Here is a 7,315-nt window from a genome sequence, read left to right as displayed (position 1 = left end):
GAGTCTCTGTTTGTCCTCATCATTTGTTGCTTTTAGGTTTCTGTTTCACATATAAGTGATATCATGTGATTTTCAACTTTTTCTGTCTGATTTATTTTGCTTAGTATGATTATCTCGAAGTGCATCCAGGTTGTCACAAATGACAATATTTCATCCTTTCTTATGGTTGAGTAATATTCCTTTGTAAATATATAGCACAGCTTCCTTAGCCAATAATCCATCATAAGAAACTTCAGTTGCTTCCATGTCCTGGCCACTGTGAATAGTGCTGCTATGAACATCGGTGTGCCAATGTCTTTTCGGATATGAGTTTTTAAGTCTTTGCAGTAAATACCCAGTAGAGGGATTACTGGATCATATGCTAGATCAGTTGTTAGTTTTTTGAGAAACCTCCATACTGTTTTCCATAGTGGCTGTACCAATTTGCAGTCCCACAGCAGTGTATGAGGGTTCCCTTTGCTCCGCATCCTCTCCAACATTTGTTATTACTTGTTTTGTCGACTATAGCTATTGTAACAGGTATGAGATGGTATCTCATTGTGGTTTTAATTTGCATTTCCCTAACAGCTAGCGATGTTGAGCATCTTTTCATATATTTGTTGGCCATTCGTGTGTCCTCTAGGGAGAAGTGTCTGTTCCGGTCCTCTGCCCATTTATTGACTGGATATTTTGGTTGTTTTGTTGTAGTCGTATGAGTTCTTTGCATATTTTGGATATTAGGCCCTTATCAGAGGTGTTGTTTGCAAATGTATTTTCCCATTCAGATGGTTGTCTCTTTACCTTGCTGATGGTTTCCTTTGCTGAGCAGAAGCTTTTTAGTTTGAAGTAGTCCCATTCATCTATTTTAGCTTTTACTTCCCTTGCTTTTGAGGTCAAATTCATAAAATCCTTTTTAAGTCAAAGGTCCTTGAGTTTAGTTCCTATGTTTTCTTCTATACATTTTATTGATTCCGGCCTTATATTCAGGTTCTTAATCCATTTGAGTTCATTTTGGTGTGTGGTGATAGACAACAGTCACTTCATTGTTTCGCAGGTGGACTTCTAATTTCCCCAGCACCATTTATTGAAAAAGGCTTTCTCTACTCTATGTTTTTGGCTTTTTTGTCTAAAATTATTTGCCCATATAAATATGGGTTTGCTTCTGGAATCTTGATTATGTTCCTCTGGTGCATGTGTCTGTTTTGCTGCCAATACCATGCCATTTTGATTACTGTCACTTTCTAGCATAATTTGAAGTCTGGCAGTGATGCCTCCAGGCTTGTTCTTTTTTCTCAGGATGGCTTTGGCAATTCAGGGTCTTTTGTGCTTCCATACAAATCTGATATTTTTTGGTTCTATTTTTTTAAAAAAATGCTGATGGGATTTTGATGAGTATTGTATTAAATCTGTATAATGATTTACGTAAAATTCTCATTTTAACTGTGTTGATTCTTCCAATCCAAGAACACGAATATCTTTCCATTTTTTTTGTATCATCTTCAATTTCTTTTAATAGAGTCTTATAGTTTTCATTATATAGGTCCTTCACGTGTTTTGTTAGATTTAATCCTAGGTATTTTATTCTTTTTGTTGCAATTGCAAAAAGAATTATTTTTTCCGCTTCTTTTTCTGACATTTCATTAGGTGAGTATAGGAACGCGATGGATTTTTGAACTTTGATTTTGTAACCAGAGACTTTACTATATGTGCTTATTGTTTCTAGTAGTGTTCTTGTGGAGTCTTTAGGGTTTTCTATATAGAGAATCATGTCATCCGCAAATAGTGACAGTTTGACTTCTTCGTTTTCTGTGTGGATCCTCTTATATCTTTCTCTTGCCTGATTGCACTTGCTAGGACCTCCAATGTTCTAGTGAATAACAGTGGTAATAGAGGACAGTCTTGCCTTGTTCATGATCTTAGAGGGAAAGTTTCTAGTTTTTCACCATTAAGGATAATGTTGGCTGAGCGTTTGTCATATATGGCCTTTATTATGTTAAGGTACTTTCCTTCTATACCAATGTTGTTAAATGTTTTGATCACATATGGATGCTGTATCTTGTTGAAGAATTTTTCTGTGTCTATTGATTCGATCATATGATTCTATTTTTTAAATTTGTTTATGTGGTGTATCATATTAATCAATTTGCATATGTTGAACCATCCCTGTGCCTCTGGAATGAAGCCCACTTGATCGTGGCGTATAATCCTTTTAATATGTTGCTGTATTCGGGTTGCTAGTATTTATTTAGGATTTTTGCATCTGTGTTCATGAGAGATATGGGTCTGTAGTTTTCTGTTTCTGTGTTATCTTTACCTGGTTTTGGTATCAGGGTAATATTGGCCTCATAAAATGAGGTGGGAAGTATTGCCTCCTCTTGGATTTTTTGGAAGAATTTGAGGAGAATAGGTACTAAATCTTCTTTGAATATTTGGGAGAATTCACTGGCGACGCCATCTGGTCCAGGATTTTTAATTTTTAGTAGTTTTTTGATAATAGTTTCAATTTCCATACTGTTGATCAATCTATTTAAATTTTCCAGATGTTCTTAATTCAGTGTGGGAAGGTTGTATTTTTTTTAAGCACTGGTCCATTTCTTCTAGGTTATTAAATTGGTGTTATATAATTTTTTCATACCATTCTTGTATGATCCTTTGTATTTCTGCATTTTCTGTTGTTATTTCCCGTCTTCCACCCCTGATTTTGTTTATTTGTGTCCTTTCTCTTTTTTCTTTAGTGAGCCTAGCCAGGGGTTTGTCGAATTTATTAACCTTCTCAAAGAACCAGCTCTCTGTTGCATTCATGTTTTCTGTTTGTTCGTTTGTTCGTTTTCAATTTCATTTATTTTTGCTCTAAATTTGATTATTTCTTTCCTTCTGCTGTCTTAGGCTTCTTTTGTTTTTCCTTTCCCTGTTTTTTAAGATGAAGCATTAGTTTGTTATTTTGAGCTCGTTTTTGTTTTTGGAGATAGGCCATTAATGATATGAACTTTCCTCTTATGACTGCTTTTGTCGTGTCCCGAGTTTTGATATGTTGTACTATAATTATCATTCATTTTTATATATCTCTTGATTTCTCCCTTGACGTCTTCTCTGACTCAGTTATTCTATAGTCACATGTTGTTTAATCTCCATGTATTTGTGGTTCTTCCTGGTTCCTTTTTGCATTTGATATCTAGTTTCAATATATTATCATCAGAAAATATGGTTGGTATAATTTCTACTCTCATATTTGTTGAGCCTATCTCTGTGTCCCAGTATCTGATCATTCCTTGAGAATGTTCCATATGCACTAGAGAAGAATACATAAGCAGCTGTTTGAGGATGAAAGGCTCTATATATGTCAATTATGTCTAGTTGGTCTAATGTGTCATTTAAGAAGGCTATTTCTTATTGATTTTCTGTTTAGATGATCTGTCCATATCCAACAGTAGTGTAATTCAGTCCCCCACTACGAGTGTTTTGGTCTGCTTCTCCCCTTCGTTCCATTAGTAGTTGCTTTACATATTTCAGGGCTCCCTGAAAGTGTTATGTCTTCTTGGTGCATGATTCTCTTTATCATTATGAAGTGTCCCTCATAATGATAGACTTAAAAATCAAAAAGGTATCTTTCTTTGCCTTTTTTTTTTAATTTTGAATTCTACTTTGTCCAAGATTAGTACTGCTACTCCTGCTTTTCTCTGAATGCCATTTGCTCGAAACATCATTTTCCATCCTTTCACTTTGAGTCTATATTTTTCTTTGGAACTGAGATGTGTCTCCTGGAGGCAGCATATGGTCGAGTTTTGTTTTTTGATCCAAACTGCAACTATGTACCTAATTATTAGTGAGTTCATTCCATTTATATTTAGGGTGATTATTGAAATATGAGGCCTTCTTATAGCCATTTTATCTTTTGCTTTCTGGTATCTCGGTGTTTCCATTGCTTCCTTGTCCTTGTGTTTCTGTTTTCTTTATTTTGGTTGGCTTTTATTGGTTTTCCCTCTGGTTCTTTTTGTTTATGTTATATACTTCAGTTCTAAATCTTTGGCCTGTGGTTACCTTTATGAACATGAAAAGGATAGTTGTATGTATACAGTCATCTCTTTTCTTCTGCATGTGCCTTATCTCCATTCCTCTTTGTGAATTTGGATCTTCGAATCCTCCCCTTTTCTGTTATTGTTGTCCCATGTTATCCCTATGTACACTGAACTTTAATTACTATCTTGCTATAGCAAATCTCTTCTTATTTTAAGCTTATAATGCCCTGTTCTTGTAAGGGTTGCACTTCTCTGCTTTTATCAGCCTGCTAGTCACCTTAGTCTTAATTCTGCAGTTTTTTTTTCTCATTTTGTTTTAGGTAAGCTGACCTCTTTCAGTGTTTCCTGTAATTCAGGCCATGTAGTGGAGAATTCTCTCAATTTTTGTATGTCTAGAAAGTTCTTTATTTCTCCTTCATCTAAAGAAGAGCTTAGCTGGATACATTATTCTTGGAGGGTAGTTTCTTTCATTTAATCATTTGAATATTTGATTCCACTCCTTTCTGGCTTGTAAGGTTTGTGCTGAGAAGTCCGGCGATAATCTATTGGGTTTTCCTTTATAGGGTACCATCTTTTTTCCCTGGCTGCCCTGAGAATTCTGTCTTTGTTGTTGATTTTTGATAGTTTTAATACGATGTGCCTTGGTGAAGGCCTTTTTGGGTTGAGATAGTTGAGTGTTCTGTTGACTCTTGAATTCCAAGCTCCAGTTCATTTCTTAGATTTGGGAAACTCTCGTCAACTATTTGTCTGAAAATGCTTTCTATGTTTTTTTTTTACTCCCCTTCGATAATGCCTATTATTCTTATGTGTCCTCTCACGATGGTATCAGCTAGTTCTTGTATTTCTCTTTCATTACTTTTCATTCTTCAGTTTCTCACTTCTTCCTTCTGATTTATTTCTGGATTCTGTCTTCAATATCACTTATCCTTTCCTTCATTTGGTTGACTCTATTTCCCAAGCTTGTTGTTTCATTTTTCAACTCTTGTAGTATGTTCTTTATCTCCAGAAGGTCTATTCGGTTCTTTCTGAGGGCTTCAATCTCCTTGCTAAAGAACTCATTCGCTCATTTAGTTGTTTTTTTTCAGTTTCTGAAATTGTTGACATAATTCATTTCTAATCTCACTGAGTTTTTTCAGAAGTACTGTCTTGAATTTTCTGTCATTTAATTTTCATATTTCTATGTTGTAAGCATATTTTATTGAGGATTTTTCCATCAGTGTTCATAAGAGATGTCAGCCCATACTTTTCTTTTTTTGTAATGCCTTTATCTGGTTTTGAAATCAAAGTAATTGTGGCCTCATAAAAGGAGTTAGGGAGGCTTCCCTTTTCTTGTTTTTTTTCGAATAATTTGAGAAGAATAGGTGACAGTTCCTCATTGAATGTTTGGTAAAATTCACATATGAAACCATCTGGTCCAGGAATGTGTCCATTTCTTCCAGATTGTCCAATTTATTGGCATATAATACCTCATGGTATTTTTTTATGATCTTTTGTATTTCTGTGGAGTTTATAGTTATAGATTCTCTTTCATTTCTGATTTTATTTATTTGAGTACTCTCTCTTTATTTCCTTGACGAGTCTGCTAAGGGTCTATTAATTTCATTTATCCTTTCAAAGAACCAGCTCTTGGTTTCATTAATCTTTTGTATTATTTTTTAGACTCTATTTCGTTTATTTCTGCTCTGATCTTTATTATTTCCTCTTTCTATTCACTTTGGACTTTGTTGTCCTTTTTCTAGCTTTTTTTTTTTTTAAGTGTAGGGTTAAATTGTTTGTTTGAGTTTTTTCTTCTTTCTTGAGTTGTCTATATTGCTATGACTTTCCTTGTTAGGGCTGCTTTTGCTGTGGACCATAGATTTTCAGTTATTGTGTTCTCATTTTTACTTATCTCTAGTTATCTTTTGATTTCTTCCTTGATCTCATTAATAACCCATTCGTTCTACAGTAGCATGTTATTTAGCCTCCATGTGTTTGTGTATTTTCCAGTTTTTTTTCTTGTAGTTAATTTCTAGTTTCATACCATTGTGATCAGAGAAGATGGTTGATATGATTTCAATCTTCTTAAATTTATTGAGATTTATTTTGTGTCCTAACCTGTGGTCTATCCTTGAAAATATTCCATGTGCACTTGAGAAGAACGTGTATTTTGCTGCTTTGGGGTAAAATGCTCTGAAAATATTTATTAAATCCATGAATTCTAGTGTGTCTCCTTGGCCCATTGTTTCATTGTTGATTCTTTGCCTGGAAGATGTGCCCATTGATGTCAATGATGTGTTAAAGTATCCTACTACAAGTGTATTACTGTTGATCTCTCCTTTTATGTCAGTCAATAATTGCTTTGTGTATGTAGGCACTCCTATGTTGGATGCATATATGTTTGCTATGGTTATGTCCCCTTTATTTATTGATCCCTTTATCATTATGTAGTGCCTTTCTTTGTCTCTTATTATATCCTTTGTTTTAAGTCTATTTTATCTGATATAAGTATCACTACCACAGCTTATTTTTCATTTCCATTTTTATGAAATATCTTTTCTCATCCTTTTTCTTTCAGTCTGTGAGTGTCATTTGATCTGAAGTGGGTCTCTTGTAGACAGTATATGCATACGTCTTGTTTTCTTATCTTTTTGACTACCCTATTTTTTTTTTTGATTGGACCATTTAATCAATTTACATTTAAAGTGAAAATTATGAAATGCTTCACGAATTTACATGTCATCCTTGCACAGAGGCCATGCTATTCTCTGCATTGTTCCAATTATTTTATGTGTGCTGCCGAAGTTAGCAGAAGAGCTTGGAGCTTTTTTGTTTGTCATTTTGCTGTCATTACTCCTAGTGGCACATTTTGAAACGGAATATATGGTTGTCATAATTATCATCCAAAATTTTTTGATAGGAAAAAAATAGAATAAATCTAATATTATTTAATATATGGAATATGTCTACACTTGAAAAGAGCAAAGTTTCCATGGAATGCATAAAGAAGACTAACAACCCATGTAATAAAGATTTAAATGATTTTCATTGACAATGAGTTGAGTATGAGTTTTATACACACATATATATACACACAGAGATATACACACACACATTCAAAAAAGTTAATGTGATGTTATGCAGCATTAACAGCAGTACAATACTTGAAATAAGAAAAGAAAACATTCCTATTGTATTTTCTGATATCAAAAAATACCTGGAATATCAATTTCTTAACAATGCATCAAAACTTTTTTTCAATTATTAGACAAATTGGAAAGAATGGTGAGGGTAATGATAAAACTAGACAGATTGTTATATGAGAAATGTTTGAAAACCTTTGT

The 7,315-nt window shown here is 33.9% G+C and overlaps 1 non-coding gene across 1 annotated transcript; it reads right to left on the bottom strand.

Annotated features, from left to right (window-relative positions):
• Positions 1-6,679: 6,679 nt before the first annotated feature.
• LOC120608425 (U6 spliceosomal RNA) lies at positions 6,680-6,783 on the bottom strand. The gene has a single exon (XR_005654388.1). It is a non-coding gene; the product is annotated as a U6 spliceosomal RNA (small nuclear RNA).
• Positions 6,784-7,315: the final 532 nt, after the last annotated feature.

Source organism: Pteropus medius, unplaced genomic scaffold (assembly GCF_902729225.1).
Source record: "Pteropus medius unplaced genomic scaffold, Ma_sr-lr_union100, whole genome shotgun sequence".
Taxonomy (NCBI): domain Eukaryota; kingdom Metazoa; phylum Chordata; class Mammalia; order Chiroptera; family Pteropodidae; genus Pteropus; species Pteropus medius.
The sequence above is the reverse complement of the archived record's forward strand: the minus strand, read 5'-3'. Positions and strand labels throughout refer to the sequence as shown.